A 16273-nucleotide genomic window follows, 5' to 3' on the forward strand; every position below is an offset into this window, starting at 1 on the left:
CTCTTTTTCATAATTAGCCAAACAAACGAAGAACCATATGTGTTCAGATGCTGATGAATTGCAAGAATTGTAAAACGTGATCTCAGTTTAAGTAGATTCTACCCAAACTGTGTCATTTCCCAGTCCAGTTTGGATCAGCTAAATCAGCAAGTCAGCGATACTTTTTTTTCCCAATAACTCTTTCTGAATATCATTACTCTTTGTAGATCTATGCACAAGCAAGGTATCTAGTTGGTGCTTGAGCTCTTTGCTATGAGCAGAAAGGGCAGGAACTATACATTTTCAGCCTTGGGAAGCGTCTCTTAAGCTTGAAGCATATCTTATTTGAGTTTGTATTCTCTTGTAGGTTATTTTTTAATGACTAAGAAGTATAAACATTGCCAAGACTTTTAGTTGTAGTTTAATCACTTACTACAGATTATGTCTGATAGAGATCCTTCCATGGATCTTATGTTACAGATTATTCTCAAAAAAAGTCACAGGGAAATTGTATTTCTAATAGCATACATCAGCAAAACATAAGAACAGCATTTTATGTTGCTTTTAGTCTGTTATGCAGATATAACTAGCAATGCTACTGAAGAAAACAGATATCGTTATGAGTTTAAAACAACATAAATCCACATTGAGGTCACCAGCCAACTCATAGTAGTTACCTTCATTTCTGTGACTTGGCAAAAGATTATTCAGCTCTTTTTTTTTTTTTAGATTACTCACTGGATGACTAAAATTTGTGGCAAAAAACTCATTTGTACCCAATCTCAGAAAGTAATTTAGCTCCGATTCATTTGCAGAACTAAAAATAAGGAAATTACAAGGTCAGGTCACAATTTTCAACATGACATTCATGTTAAGAATTCAGATAAGGTTTTAGTATAGCTGGAGGTATCCATATGAGACTCTTGTCTCCAAGCTCTTGGCATTTTCTTTATTGAAAACATATATATTGTCCAAAGCCTTACTGAAAAATGTATAGATCTCCAAATAGCTGTCATCTGCATATTACAGCTACTTATTCTTATACAGCTTTACAATTTCAGCATCCTTTATTTTGGAGGGCTTACGGATGTAGCAACAGTGATGTGCCAGTGGTGCAAAGTTCCCATCAGTTTGTATCTGCTCTTTTATGGCACAAAATTTCTGTCCGATACAGAGTTAAAATTCTTATCACTTACTGTTTGTTCTGTTTTTCTTTCAGGCAAGGGCAGATGGTCCCTTCCATGCTTTATTTCTGGGGGCTGAAGAGGTGTTTTGTTCAGAGTGAACTGTAGAAAGCTGGCATTTATGGCTGAGGTGAGTGGCTGATTGAACATGATGAGCAGGGCTGTAAAGTGCTGAAAACAGGCTGGGGAAAAGCTACAAATTGTTTGCTGAACCTGGGTTGGGGAGAGACAGTGGTAGTTTTGGGTTAGCTTGGCGAGTTAGCCTCTGAGTGCTGTTTTTTTTGAAAGACACCTTTATGTGCGGACAAAGTAAATTGGTGTCTATGGAGTAAGAAGAGACTTGGGTGTGTCACTGTTGGAGGACCCGGGTGCAGGCAGCTGGCTATGAGCAGCAGCACAACTACAGAAAAAAGCACTCATATGGATCTAGGAAGTGCAGTTGATCTTGGGTCTGGTCTCTTGGAGAGAAGGGCATGGGAGAAAACTTAATAAAGAAATACTCAGAACATTCTGGTTTGTTTTTAAGTGTTTAAAGTGATCTTTGTGGTAATAAAAATGTATTTAGTACCCTTATGATGATGGAAGCAATGTTCCTGGAAAGCAGAAAACACAGGTAAAAGTGAAAGTGCATGTTAAAGCCAGAAAAATCTGGTATGTTACATGATCTTAGTTTGAAAAGGAATAAATAGGCCTTTTAAAATCAATTCTTTATTCAATATATTTCTCAGCATCTGCATGTGTTTGCTTTCCCTGGAGATTTTTAAAACTTTGTTGACATAATTATATTTTCCTCGCTCTGTAAGCTGGAGACTTTACCACTTTAATTTGGATGTAATTATAGAGCTGATTTTAATGAAGAAAAGAGGACTAGCAAGGTTGTTGCTAGTAAAAATAATCGGTATGGGTTATATTGTATTTATTGTCTGGAAGTTACTGAAACAGTTTTACTCTGGAAATTGTCAGGAAACTAGCACTTTATTGAAAGGTCATTAATACAATAAAAGTTATGAAGAATCTATGCAATACATCCTAGCAATAGAATATGGAGATATCAACAGTCCATAGAAAGGGAGCACCAACTGCAGGTACGAAGTAGAGCAGCTTTCCTGAGATTGCATACTTAGGGTGGGTATCACAAGTGGAGCTATGCTGCTAGCAGGTAAGAGAGTATGAAAGAAACTCTGGATTGAGGTGAAAAGTCAAATTTATGCTGACATGCAAAGTCAGGAATGATAAAGACAAATTATTCTAAGTATAATTCTCTTAAATAAGTAGATGAGCTTTGCTTGCGATGCCAGTTGTTTCGCATAGAAAACTTGCATGTAATTTCTCCTCTGTGCAAAGCCATTTCTGCGCCGGGCATAAGAACCTGTCTGTTATTTAGCCTGACTGTGGGAACTGCTTGAACTACATAAGGCCTTCACTGGGAATGTGTGTTCAGCTACTTTATTCAAATAATACTGACAACCTCCACCTCAAGACCTTATAATAACTGTTGCTAGCTTGGCAGGTTAAGTTCTGATTGCTGTTCGTTTTGGGAGATACCCTCCGTGTGAAAGAGGACTGGTGAATTGGTATTCATTGAGCAAAACACTTGGCTATGTCATTGCTGGAGCAAGTGTTCCTCTATTTTTAATGCTAAATGGAGTATTCTTTTCAAGAAATTTTCCTGTCTACCCCCCAGAGGTAATTGCAGTCAACTGACACGTTATTCAGATGGTAATAGTAACCATCTTTGAATACTCTTGTGAGTTGGCAGTTTCTAACTTCTTAATGAAATACTCTGCTTCTATGTTCTGCAGTTACGGAGAACAAACCGATTTTTTGGCCATTCCTCTAAATATCTTAAATGTTTTCAGTTAATCAGGTTTATTACCATGCTGCACAAATACCACCAGAGTTTGGGACACTGTTACACTAATCACTTAAAGCTGGAACTTTAGATGGAAACTCTCCTTCCAGTTCCACATTACAGGTCAAAAGAAATAGCTGCAAGGGTTAAATCCATTTTTAAGCTGCAACAACAGACTTGATATGACTGTGCAAGTTTGGCTATCTCCAGGCATTTATCTGAAGCTCTTAACCTACTGTCAGGCTTAAATTTCTTCATGCTTAGTATTTTGGGAATTTCAAAGAACTGATATGCTGAAGTCGTATTTCTAGTGAAGGACTCTAAAACATCGTAGACTTCTGATGTTTCTTGTTTTACTAGCATTTGTTGTTGGGCAATATACTCCCATGCTGAAAATTGGGTGGGAGGCAAAAATCCAGAGTTGCACAACAAGATATTTCCATTGCTGTTTTAGTAGATTAGTTTGTGTGTGAAGAAAAATATATGACATAGAACAGGAGGGAAGAATTATAACAGTCTTCAGTGATCCACAGTTTTCAAAAACGGCATATAAAATAGGCATCTATTCCAAGAGTCAAATTACCTCTTCTAGCTCTTGAAGAGAACTGGTTGTTGCCAGTTTTTAGCCCCAGTCTTTGGTGTGCACCAGGCAGTATGTACAAGTGAAAATTCTGCCTTGGACACTTGGGATTTTGCCAATTGCTGCTGCTCTGGTCAAGTGAAGCCAGACGTAGTTTTCTCTGTAATCTGTGCTACTCCTGAGACAAACACGTTGCGGTAGGAAAATGTGATGATGGTGATTTCTGATAGACTCCATCCTCTAGAGGAAAACTTATTACATGTGCAGATGCACTGTAGTTCATTCAGTGGTGGCCAGAGCAGGAAGGACTTTCTAAAAGGTGGGGAGAGGGAGCAGTGATCTCAGGTCATCTGTGGATGGCAGGAAGGGAGTAGTGTGGGGGAAAGGGGAAGAACGTGTTTCATGGTATTCGTGGGTGTGGATTGGTGGTGCCAACGTTAGGGAAGGAGGTTGCTTACCTTCGACAGTTCCCGAGTGCCAGCGAAGGAGACGGTTTTTCATGTACCTTAGTTTGCTCTCACCTGGTTTATCAAAATGCAGAGTGCTCTGTTTTTGCATTTCAATGAGACACCACTTGTCCATCTGCCCGTTTTTTACAAGAGAGATAGAGAGAGTTGGGGTAAACCCAACTTCTCCTAACTGTGGTAGACCACTGAGCCAGGTACATACTGCTTTCATAAGAATGGCTGTTTTGGATGAGATCCACCTAGGCCAGCTTCCTGTTTCTGACAGTGGCCCTTAATTCTAGGGTAGAATATATGAAGACACATGTAGCAAGAGTTTTCCAGAATCACCCCTGTACTTCCAACAATTTGTTTCTCAGGCACTTTCTGAGCAAGGCAGCAGTCTCCGGACTTTTTGCCATATGTCTGACATTATCCATAGGAGACTCCTGTAAACTTCTGATATTTACAATATGCTTTGCTATGACTTAGTTACATGTTATGTGATTAACCACCTTGTTTTGATTTCCAGCCTGTTTGCTGGAGTCAAGCAGATGACTGTGTCTGTGTAATCCTAAAGTATTAAGATACAAGAGAGTAAATATGGGCCACTTGTTATAGCGGCCTTTCTGTACAAATATCTGTATGTAGCATTGCTTAAAATAGGATACACTTCCTTCTCCAGTCTCTTACAAATGTTGCAATGCTCTCCCAGAAGAGCCTGATCTGTCACTGTAACCTAAATAGAATAGAATGCTGGATTTCAGACCTTCCTGCCCCTCACACGACAAACCAAAGGGCCATTCATCCCTCTGGCATGGCCTGTGTAGTCCCTATTGTAGTAAAACCATATGGTAAAAAGCTGTTTATTGTACCCTGAATACCTTCAAGCAAACCACCAAAGGGTAATTATGAAAACAAGCCAAAATAAGAAATAAGTAAGTTGCAGAATACGTAAAGACTGGAAACATGTATTTGATTTCATAATTACTTCTGTATTCTTGTCTTTGTCATAACCGCGTAAGTACCATACATGAACACAGCAGGGTTCAAAGAATGTAGTAACCAAACAAATAGTTTACTCATTCCTGGTAAAAGTACAGGAAGATTTGCAACTTCATATTCTGATCCCTTTCCGTCACCAGGCCAGATCTGGATTATGTTTTATGTTCTACAGAGTGGTATAGACCTTGGCAAAGGGGCCTTTGCAGTGCAGACCTGTGCGGGTTCACACAGCCTGCTCTCTCTTTTTGGCTCTCTGATACTGTCAGGACATCCATGGATGTGTCATTCCAGAGTGGTCCTGAACTGAGCTTTGTTCACAGAATACCCACAGACCTGTTAATGTTTTGTCTGCCATCCCTGTGCAGATAAATAAGCTGAATTCTTCCAAGATATTTAATTAAATTAAAACTAATCAAATAATTTACTAGCACACTAGCTTTCTGTCTTTGACTCACAGGTCAAAGATAAGAATAGATTGTGCTAGATCAGTCATCCTACTAATGAAAAGAAATGCCAAATACTGAGTTCTGGGTAAATGAACTTCTCAGCAAGGGGAAGTCTTTGGGCCTTTTGGCCTCCTCTGTATAATATCACTCTAAGCTTGTTGTAATTAGATAAGAAAGCACAGTCCAGTGACGCTGTGTGATTAGGAGATTGTGGAATGTTAATTAATCATTTCAACTTGAACAAACATCCATAACTTCTTCCTAGGGAATTAGTATGCCTGGAATCAACTCACAGAGATACTCATATCCTTTTTTAGAGAATTTTAAAGGATCTGGAGATACTTCTTCCCTGGGTTGCCTGTAAGATCTGTTCTAGTTATATAAAAGCGTGCCTAAAAAAAATCATAAAACCGAACGGTTTATTTTAAGTGGTTTATGTCAGAGGATTTTGTGATATGTTAGTGATGGTCAGTTTGCCTTCATGACTTTTCGTACCAACAGGTGTTTAGGAGACAATGTCCTATAAGCTTTCATTCTTACGCAGAGAAAGGCCAAAGGTTTGGGGCAGTGATATAACTGTGTCTGGCACTTTGGTACACTATATCTGTGAGATGATCCAAAGCCGAAGTGATACCTACTTTTTGCATTAAAAGCCACAAAGTGAGCGAGCAATGCGCTGGATTCTCTGTTCCCTGCTGTGTTCTGTTCACAAATACTTGCTTGATCACAAATACCTGGCAGGTTCTCTGAAGTGACACTGATCAGATGGAGTAACAGGGCCTGTTTTATTTTACCCCATGTCTACTTAATCTAGGGTGAGTGCAGTCAGCATGAGCGCTACATCTACTGAGTATTTTGTTCAAGCAACAGTCCACTTTGTAACAGACAAATGGGACAGAATAGGAAATTGAGCCTATTAACTACATAAAAAAGCCCTCTGATCAGTTTTCTATGCAATAATGCTCCAATATCCATATACTGAAGAAAGAGCTTCTTCTCTTGGACTGTTGAAGTGTTTTCATCTAGTGCAGATTCTGTGACAGGGATAGCCCTAAACAGCTCTTTCTCTGTGTCCTCTCATGCAGAGGTCAGTCAGATGTGTTTCCACCGTACTGATATAAACCTGGGTTTGAACGAGATGAGAAGCAGGTCTTCTGGCTCTTCAGCATGAGGAACTTTTCCCTTAATATTCATCTAGTCCTGTTTTTATCCCTAAAGTAGATTCAAAATGCAGAGGGTTTGTTAAATTTTAAAGGGGGCTGGCACCGCAGCCAAGATTTAACGAGAGATGCCTAAATATTCTCTCAAATGATTCTTACGACTTTGGAAAGTGCCGTTGCATGCTCAGCTCTTTGGAAAACATCAGTGTTATTTATAGACCCAATTTTATACTATTTGACTGTACCTCTGTTCTCTGCTCAGTGTTCTGCAGAGGCAGATGGAGCAGGGAGGGCAAAAAGTCTGTGGTTCTGAATATGTGCTATCGTGGTTTTAATTTAAATAGCTATTTCCTAGTCAATGGCAGCTAGTAATGTGATGGTGTTATTATTAGAGAAATGCCATTTAATAGACAGAAAGCTGATGTTGAAATATGTGATCTGTGCTGTGCTATTGACTTAACTATTGCCTATGTTTGATGGAAGATTCGTGAGATTCTGCACAGAACTCATTTCAGGATACTTTGTCAGTGCTAGAAACATGTGAAGTATGAACGTCAAGGGTAAAGATGGTTGTAAAGGCAAAAGTTAGGAGCATAATTCATGTTAGCAAGTTCCGTTTTCTATGTTTGAGTCTGTGTGAGGTGGAAAATATAATTTTGTATTTGTGTATTTTTTAATTAAAAGAGACACTGACAATAATTTGACTATAACTGATGTAAACAGTTATGTGAATCTTTTATTTTGCTCTCTGTGGTTAATGGTGGGGGTGGGCAGGAATGACCCATTAAACACAGCAAGAATCCTGCTGTTTGAGGAATTGGCTGTGGAGACATGCTGAATTCCTTAAAGGCAGTTCTTGCCATACAGGGAAACAGTTAAGTGTATAGTTAAGGTCAAGCACATGATCTGGTGCCACTTGTAGCCTCAAATATAAAGTGCTCTGATTTTCGGAGTTGAGCCCCAAAAGTTATATGATGGGGCAAATTACTGAAATTTAGTGAAATTCATCTGCATAAATGTTAATAAGTTTGAATAAAAGGTTATTGAACAGGCACATTTACTTGGATGTGCATTCTCTAAGTGAATTAAAAAATATTAGATATGGAGAGAATTATTTGCAACATAAGTCATTTATTTTAAATCCCTCCTGAGAATCAGTAACAGCATTCTGAAATTACTGACCTAACCTACACAGTCTGACCACAGTGGGTATTTCCCCCAAAACATGGGTGTCAGCTCCCTAAATAATGTTCAGCTCCAGCCAGCTATGTTATAAATGGGTGCATTTTTCTTAATATTCTGAAAATTAAGCTTTTCTCATTATTCATGACTTCGATTCCAAATATCCGAATTCTCTGTTCAGTGCATATGCATGATACAGTTTTAAACCCTAGCATTCAACAGCAAACTTGGGCTTATTTTGAAGACCTACTCTACAGGCTAGTTAGATAACAATTCTAGTTTCATGACAGATGTAAGAAAAAATGATCATGTCACACTGATTAAGCTAATGAAGAATATCAACGTCAATATAATGTTGATTGCTGTCCCCAAAACTCATAAAGATGGTTCCAGCCCTGCTCTTTACAGAGAGGTTTAGCTGGCCTATCCCTATTAGCTAGGGGCGTGACAGCATTGCAGTGCCTGCTCTCTGGTCTGTTGTACCTCAGCCCTCCTACCTGTGGTCACGGCAGAGCCCTTGCACTGCTTCCGGCCAGTGACAGCGATCCTCTTCTGGATCTCAAGAAGCAATTGAAGATGTCATTGCCCTGCTACTCTGCCAGCAGAACATATGGTAGCTCTTCTAGACTACTTCAGGTTACACTAGCTGAGTTATTTGAAATCGCCTTCTTTGGCATTGCCAGCTTCTGGTAGTGGCACAGCTGTGGATAATGTCTGTACTATGACAGCTACTTGCAAAATGCTTTTAACTTATGGCTTTACCTGCTGAGAAGGTGAGTGCTGACACAACCTCACCACAAGGCAGCCCTAGCGGCCTAACTGTAGGAGCATGTGCCCTTCACATGCAGATGAGTTTTTAACTAGAGGGCTTCCAGTAGGTGAGATAGGTGTGCTGGCAGAAAAAAATGCTCCTTGCAGCATCTGCAGTCTTCACTGTAACTTCTGGCAGCATGGCTTTCCAGGGTGGTCTTCCCAGCGGGTTGCAGACAGCGCAGTGTTGGTGCTGTCACGCTGAGAAAGCTAAGCCAGTGAGCCCTTTCACCAAATATGCAACTTACCCAGACAACACAGGGTTCCTTGTCTTAGACCAGTCCCCCATGTTAAAAAAGATGTCCTGGGCAAAAGAATGCTTTTTTAAAATTTGCGTTCATGTTACAGTTTGAATAACATAGCTCTGTCAGGGTGAATTTATTCCATGTTCCTAGATGGCACATGTAGAGTTCTGAATGTAGATAAAACTTAAGATTAGCTGGTGTGGAAAAAAAAAGTCTTTTTCCTTTATTTACACTGTTAAAACCTTCAGATTTTTTTACTCCAAGCTTTAATATATGTTTTAAAAGTATTGAGGAAACCAGTCTGAACTGTGGCTGCTTCTGGTCCTGAACATCAAGCAGAGAATATTAGCTATAAAGAAGAGGAGAATAAGACTAAATATTGGTATGATTTATCCTACTCAGTGTGAACTTAGCCAAAAAGCAAATACATGCTTAGTATCTGAAACAACAAAATGTTAGCAGTATGATTTTTTTCTGATTTTGAAGCATGCTGGCTGTGTCAATACAACAGACTTGTGCACTGTATGCAATTCCCCAGTCCTGTTCCTGGCATGTGCTTCCTGGCCTTGTCCTTACTGCATGTGGTACCCTGTTTTCCTTTGGAAGGGGCAAGGAGAGAGCTGCGATGCTCTTCGGAAGGGCTGCCCAGTCTGCACAAAAGGAGGATTAGAGCTGCAGATCATGCACCAGTCCTGCAGCAAGGACTGTGGACTGCGGCAGGCACGGTGCCATCCGAACTTTTTGACATAGGCTTGTGCCCTCTTCTATAAACACTTTACACACTTTGGGGTGCTGGCTAATAAGAAGTAATACTATAGTTTTAAATACCCCATTGCAAAATATTACTGTTTTCCAGTAATTCAGTAACCTGTCAAAATCAGTTTTATTTATTGTTTGTACTGGGGTTCTGAAAATACACTGACAGGGTTTTCATTTCCCTAGTAGATGCTCAGGAAGAAGGCAATAACTATCTATCTTTTAAAAACTCTTAGCCATTATGTACAATCTGAATGAACCTGATCCTCTTTGGATTGAAACCCTTCAATGGAATTATCTGAAGTCTCAGGCAGCAGCACCCTCAAATGCTGAGCCACCCAAAGTCTTTCATGGTGCAATTAGTAAATGTGCTTTAGTTCCAAACAGGTACTAAACTTTAACTTTCACATCTAGTAGCACTGTAAAAACATAACTCTTTTGAAAGTGACATTTTGCTTGTCTAAATGGGGAAACATGAAGCCAAAGTACAAAAGTGTAACTGTACCAGCACAGTTGCATTAGGATTACTCTAGAAAGGAATTTGGGATTTTTCTTACTTGCAAAGTGGTAAGAATGAACTGGAAAATTTGTATTTCAAAATAAGTGCCCTCAGCAAGTTATACCACTACGCTCATATTTTAAATTCATAACTGATGAGCTCACTTAGGCTCCTAGATTCCACTGACTTTCAGTTTGACTTAGACTTTTATGTGCTTACATCACTTCTGAAAATGACATTTACTCTAGGAAATGTTCAAGGTTATCGGGAACCTTTTATCTCAAATCATAATTATTTTTCAGCTTTCCTATGCATCTCCTCCTTAGATTAATTTTCTTCTCAGTAGGTTTTTAAGGTGTGTCAGCTCTGACATTGTTCATTTTTGACCTTTGTTTTTCCATCCAACCACAGCAATACCAAGGGGATATTGGGGTAGGGGAGTAATAATACCTTTAGATAAAACAACTCATTGCCGTTGTAAAGATGTGACTAAAACCTTCCGTCTATAAAAATCCTCCAGAATCAGCACGGGGACAATTTCCTCTCAAAGTTACTTTCTCTAAGAACATTGCAAGCCCCACGGAATAGTAGAATTTCAGGAGAGATGGCAATAAAACTTAATTGGAATGTGCCACTCAGTTCCTGTCCATTAGCAAGTTTAAGGTATATAATTCCTTGCTAACATTGCAGTACATTTTTATTCATGTACCGTGGAAGGAAAATGTTGCTAATAGTTAAGACATCATGACTAGTTAATAGGGCGTGCCTTTGGAAAAACCCTGAAATGAAAAATTGTTATTGCACGGAAGTAGAGAGAACTGGTATTTTCCATAGTTCGGTAACCTATTGGTAGTAAATACTAGTGAGTTCATCCACATGACAAGTATTTAGATATATGGCAATCATGACACAAAAGCAAAAGCATCTGCAGGCTGGGTTCACTTGTAGTGTAATAAATAATTCCATTGTCTTCAGTGGAGCAACTTCTAGGTGGAACTTGTCTTTTTAATATCAGTATATAAATTGGGTATTTAAGACTCTTTTGTAATGATGCACGTATAACATTTCACACCTCGTGATGGAGACGTGTAATATGTCATGTGGGGCAGGACAGGAAGTCATGGGAAAAGTGGACAAATAATTCAGATCATTGGAAAAATCCCATAAATTTTAAGAAATCTGAAATTGCAATCTTTGCCATGGCATAGCTACTGAAGAAGAGCTCTAGGAAGTTTTTCTGGTTAGCATCAAACACCTACTCTTTAACCACCCAACTTTCCTCTGCAGGATTTGAAAACAGTCTGATAATGTAGGAAAGATTGTTCGAAGTCAACAATGTCCAGCTGCTATTTTGTGCAGAAGAGAGTGCTAAGATGCAGCTTTGAGGCAAAAAAAAAAAAATAGGTTTGCTCTAGTGCAACCCAGGGGCAATCCTTCTGCTAGAAAGACTTGTGTGTCACTTAGAGTAAAAATAAAAATAAATGAGAACAGAAGTTTGGTATAAATTTACATCTTGTTATGTATTTTGTTGTACTTCTCAGTAGGAGCTGTTTTTTACCATTCCCCCAACCTGGACAGTATGAAAAATCCAGTTGAAGAGTTTTGTGTTCTCTTCAGGTAAATGAACTGGCAAAGAGCCCACGTTTGCCGGGAAAATTTTTGAGTCGCATCACCACAGTGCTGTTTTACTGGTCAAACAGAGCAGTTCTGTGTTTGTAGGACAGATTCCTGAATGCAGTAATCTTTAATGAAGTGGGAGGACAATCATTCAGCACTGTACCGTGTCAGAAGGGAGGAGACCCTCCTCATAATTCTTCTAGGATATTTACAACTTCAGTTTCCCCATCATTAAACCAAAGGTGATAATAGGTCTTTACCTTCTCTAGAGGAGATTCAGTCCCTTACTGTGGAAGGCTCTTTTTGTTTTCATATATCTAAATGGAACTCTATTGGTGTACTAGTGTGACAGAGCAAAATGCGACCTACAGTACATAGTGGTTTCATAAAATGCATCCTGAGTGTTGTATCAAAAATACTAAGCACTATTTGACAGTTAAATAACCTGAATATTTTCACGACCTAGGGAAATATAACAGTAGCCTAAAGAAGGGTTTGTGTGTCCATATATTTATGTTTCCGGGTTTTACCAGTTGGTCTAATAGAGATATTATCATTACCAGCAAACCTTGTCTTTCTTATCAGTGGACATTTGCTCCCTTCTGGCTTAGAATGAAGCATTGGGCAGAAGTGGCCCTTACAAAACCCAAGTATTGGTATGCAAAATATTAAAATGACTGAAAAAACATTATATTTCTTTACTGATTTTGACTCTCTGTGTATGACTAAAGAATTACTCATATATTCACCATTTTAATTTAGTACCGAAAATAGGCTATTTTTATAGCCTATTTTTATAGCCTTTATTTTTAGCCACAAGCCTAAAAGGTGAGCTGTTGGGTATATTCTGTTTTGTCCCTTAGTGTGTCATTATTTCCCACGTAATTTCCTACATCTGGCATCAGAATGCCACATTTCCTTGCAACATACGATGACATGGAGAATAATTTAGAGTGCCAGAACGAATGCTTTAATGAGTCAGGCCAGTGCAGACAGGATTAGGAAGATTCCACACCCTCTAAGGAATCTTTACTATTTCGTTCTTAATATTCCCTTCTTTTCCAAATTTCCTTTCTGTTTCCTCATCCTTCTTTCTCTTCCTCTTAATCTGGACCTGTCCAGCTGGTTTCCCTGTTTGATCTGTTTTCCTCATTAATTTGTTCAGGTTTTCTAAGAAACTACTTATATCAGCTCTTCTGTGGAACCTGTATTAACTAAGCACTACAACATGTAGCTGAGAAGCAGAACACCATAGAAATAAAGGTCTCACGGAAAGCCCATTGCAGGAAATGAGAAGGCTACTATTAACTTTGCTAGGATTTTGATCTAAAGACTTACTCAAGGACTTTTCATCCAGTATTATTGGTTCTTTCATTCTCATTATCTGGACCCATTTCAGAATGCTGACCTGATTCCTTAGCATACAGCTTACCAACTTTGCAGTGACCATGCTAAGCCTTTTGAATGGAAAAGTCTAATGATCACTTACTCCTATTTTTCAAGTTCACAGAACAATTTCTCCCATAAATCACTACGAAAGAGTTGTATAGCAGCTCATCTTATTAAAGCCTCAAGAAGGCCAAAGAAGGCACATAGAGGTCAACACTGATAAGAATGCAGCATCCTGAATATGGCTTTGCAGGGCACATTTCAGCTAGTTCTGCCTGAATGTGATCCCACCCTGGTCCTATGAAATCATTACTGTGTACCTACAGCAATACTCAGTCTGTTGGCCAGTGTCACATAAACTTGACATTTTGAACAGGAACAAGAATGCTGGGACAAGAAATGCAGAATTCAGACACCAAGGCTACCTTTCCAGTAAAAAGTTGTGGCAGTACATGGATGGTACCATACTTCAGAGTCCTAAGTGTCCCTTATGACAGGGTAATATAATGTACTTTTGTATAATGTACCTTTGGTGTCTATGTTAGTAAGTGTCCGAGGAACTGTGGCTAATTGTTTTCACTCACCACATCAATTTACTTAGCACCAACATTGTGTCATAAATTGGCCTTGTTTTGGGGTGGTTTCAGCTCAGTGACAAGATTATTACATTACTCAGAATGTGCAGATGGAAAAGATTCACCGAGATGACGACAGTTTGAATGCTGCCAGTTTGTTTTGTATTTATCATTGGCTTTTTCTAACCATGGCTCAAAAAAATGCTTCTTCAGAGTTTAACATTGTGCAAATAATCATGTCAAGAGGGGCAAAGTTTCCCAGGAAAGACTGGATATGGCACTGCTATGCCACATGGAAATAGTCATAATAATGGGTGATTTTTTTTCGCAGTTGCTAACTGAGGACTGTGGGACACTGATGAGAAGTTTTCTTTATTTGCTTTGAAAAATCTTACCCATTATTTTTGAAGGAAATGACCACTGTGTTTTGTTTGAAAAGATTTAAGAGAGATTTTTATTTCATCAAAGAGAAAAAAGAGAAGCATATTTTGAAATGTCTATGGAACTATTGCATATAGAGTAAGGACAATTTTTGAATGTTGCTGCACAATTGTCTAAAAGCAGAGAAAAGTCTGCCTGTGAGGCTTTCAGCATCTAAAATTTTTTTGAATTTATTGGAACTGACCTTTAAATAGGTTCTTCCCGGCTGCTACTATCACAGGTGCAATATAACTACCAGGAGAAAAGCTCTCTTTGCTGACTTCTGGGAACAGGGGGCAAAGCAACAGGCCATCAAGTCCTGACTCCTCATTCACAGGAAGCTGCTTGTTTAGAAGTGTAGTCTGGAAATATACACAAGGAATCCTCCCCATCTTTGCCAACATGGCTCAAATGATAGATCTCTCCCCAAATCTGATAAATAAACTTACATGTTTTCTGCAAAAATTCAGATGAAAAAGAGCTGAAGGCAATAAGGGCATTACCAATGTCCTAAGAATTTGCAATTCTAGAAACATCAAATACCAAGGAATTAAGTAAAAACGATATTCATTAGGCAAAGTATCGCCTCTTACCTTCTAGACCCAGCTGATTTTTGCTAATCTGAATTGGAAAAATTCTTCATGTTCCGTATCTGATGTTCAGCTAGAAAACAGACCGTGGAAGGCTTTTCAGTGGTACTGAGGGTAACATTTCATGTCATCTAGTAGCTCCTTCCTGGCTGGGCCAATTGTTGGCGCTCCATGAAAAGGTGAAAAAACTATCCCAGAGAAAAATTATTTGATGAGATGCTCCAGGACTGGTAAATGTCTCTCTTGGTAAGATAAATAGTGGTGAATTGCATGGTGCTTCAAGGAACAAGGGAAACAAAAAACAAATCGGCGAAAGAGGCTTCTGAAATTGTACATTTTCTTTAATTTCCTTGACATGATTAATTCAACAGGAATTTATGCACCAGCTCTAACATGGTTCTAGTACACAGTAGTGGTGTAATCTCTCAGACTATAGTTACTCTTTTCATCATGTTATGAAGTTTCTCAATCATCCTGCAACAGAGGAAGTTAGAGTTTCCTTTTTTTTCATGCTGACATTGATATTCATATGGTCGATCTAGGATCTAGGCTATGAAATCAGCAGCATGAGGATCGGAAAATTGACTCAGCATACTTTGTGAAACAGACCACTGTGTTTTATTGCCTATTCCATTTCACTGAGTGTAGGGGGAAGAGTTCTTCAGCTGTTCTCACGCAAGCCAACAGAGGCCATACTTTGTATCCCATAAATATCATGACATTTCAGGGCCTTAGGACAAAAGAGCATAAGAACAGCTGTACCACATCTCATGAAAAGTTTGTTAGATTATGATCTTGACGATCATAATGAGCCATAAAGCATGCTTGGGACAGAGTAGGGAAAACATATAAAGATACTTTACACTAGCACTCCTCCTAAATATTATTCCAGATGCAAAGAAGGAACTTCTTGAGCCTAAGAGAACTTCTTTGCATTGAACAAGCCTCATAGGATTTTCCCTCATGAATTCGTCTAATCTCCATCTGAACCCACGTAAACATTTAATGTCCACAAACAGGTGTAGCAAAGAATCCTACAGATTATTTATTTGTTGTAAGGAGAACATCTTTCTTTTGCTTCCACTGAACCTGCCCTGCCACCTGCTACCTTTGTTTTTTGCCTGACTTTTTTTTCTATTGGAATCAGTGACCAATCATTCCTTGTTCACTTTATGCATGCCATTTACAGCATTATAGAATTTTATCATATTCTCTCTGTCATCTCTTTTCCAGGCTGAAGAGACCTGGTCTGCTTAATTATTTCTCCATTGGAAACCATCCCATAAGTCTTACCACCTTTGTTTTCCTCTGAATCTTTTGTAGTTCTACCGTAGATTGATGTCCTTTCCTGCTCTCTTCCTCCCACAGTTAGCTGGATCACCTTCCTGCTTCCTTTAAAACCTGGATACTTCAAAACTATTTGGAGTTTGCCTTGTGCCTTTCTCATTTGTAATATAGTATCTGCCCGGTGATAAAAGCGCAATCAATACTGCCAACTTTCACTCATTGTCTTCTCTGACACATGCATTGTGTGGAGTCAT

General features: G+C 38.9%; 1 protein-coding gene across 1 annotated transcript in view; it reads left to right on the forward strand.

Annotated features, from left to right (window-relative positions):
- Positions 1 to 1198: 1198 nt before the first annotated feature.
- The window catches only part of RASSF6 (Ras association domain family member 6), a 150637-nt gene continuing 135562 nt past the window's right edge, over positions 1199 to 16273 (forward strand). The window contains exon 1 of the mRNA XM_064510410.1: positions 1199 to 1293. The gene's annotated coding sequence lies outside the window, so the exon portion shown is untranslated. The remainder of the gene's footprint in view (positions 1294 to 16273) is intronic.

Source organism: Dromaius novaehollandiae, chromosome 4 (genome assembly GCF_036370855.1).
Source record: "Dromaius novaehollandiae isolate bDroNov1 chromosome 4, bDroNov1.hap1, whole genome shotgun sequence".
Taxonomy (NCBI): domain Eukaryota; kingdom Metazoa; phylum Chordata; class Aves; order Casuariiformes; family Dromaiidae; genus Dromaius; species Dromaius novaehollandiae.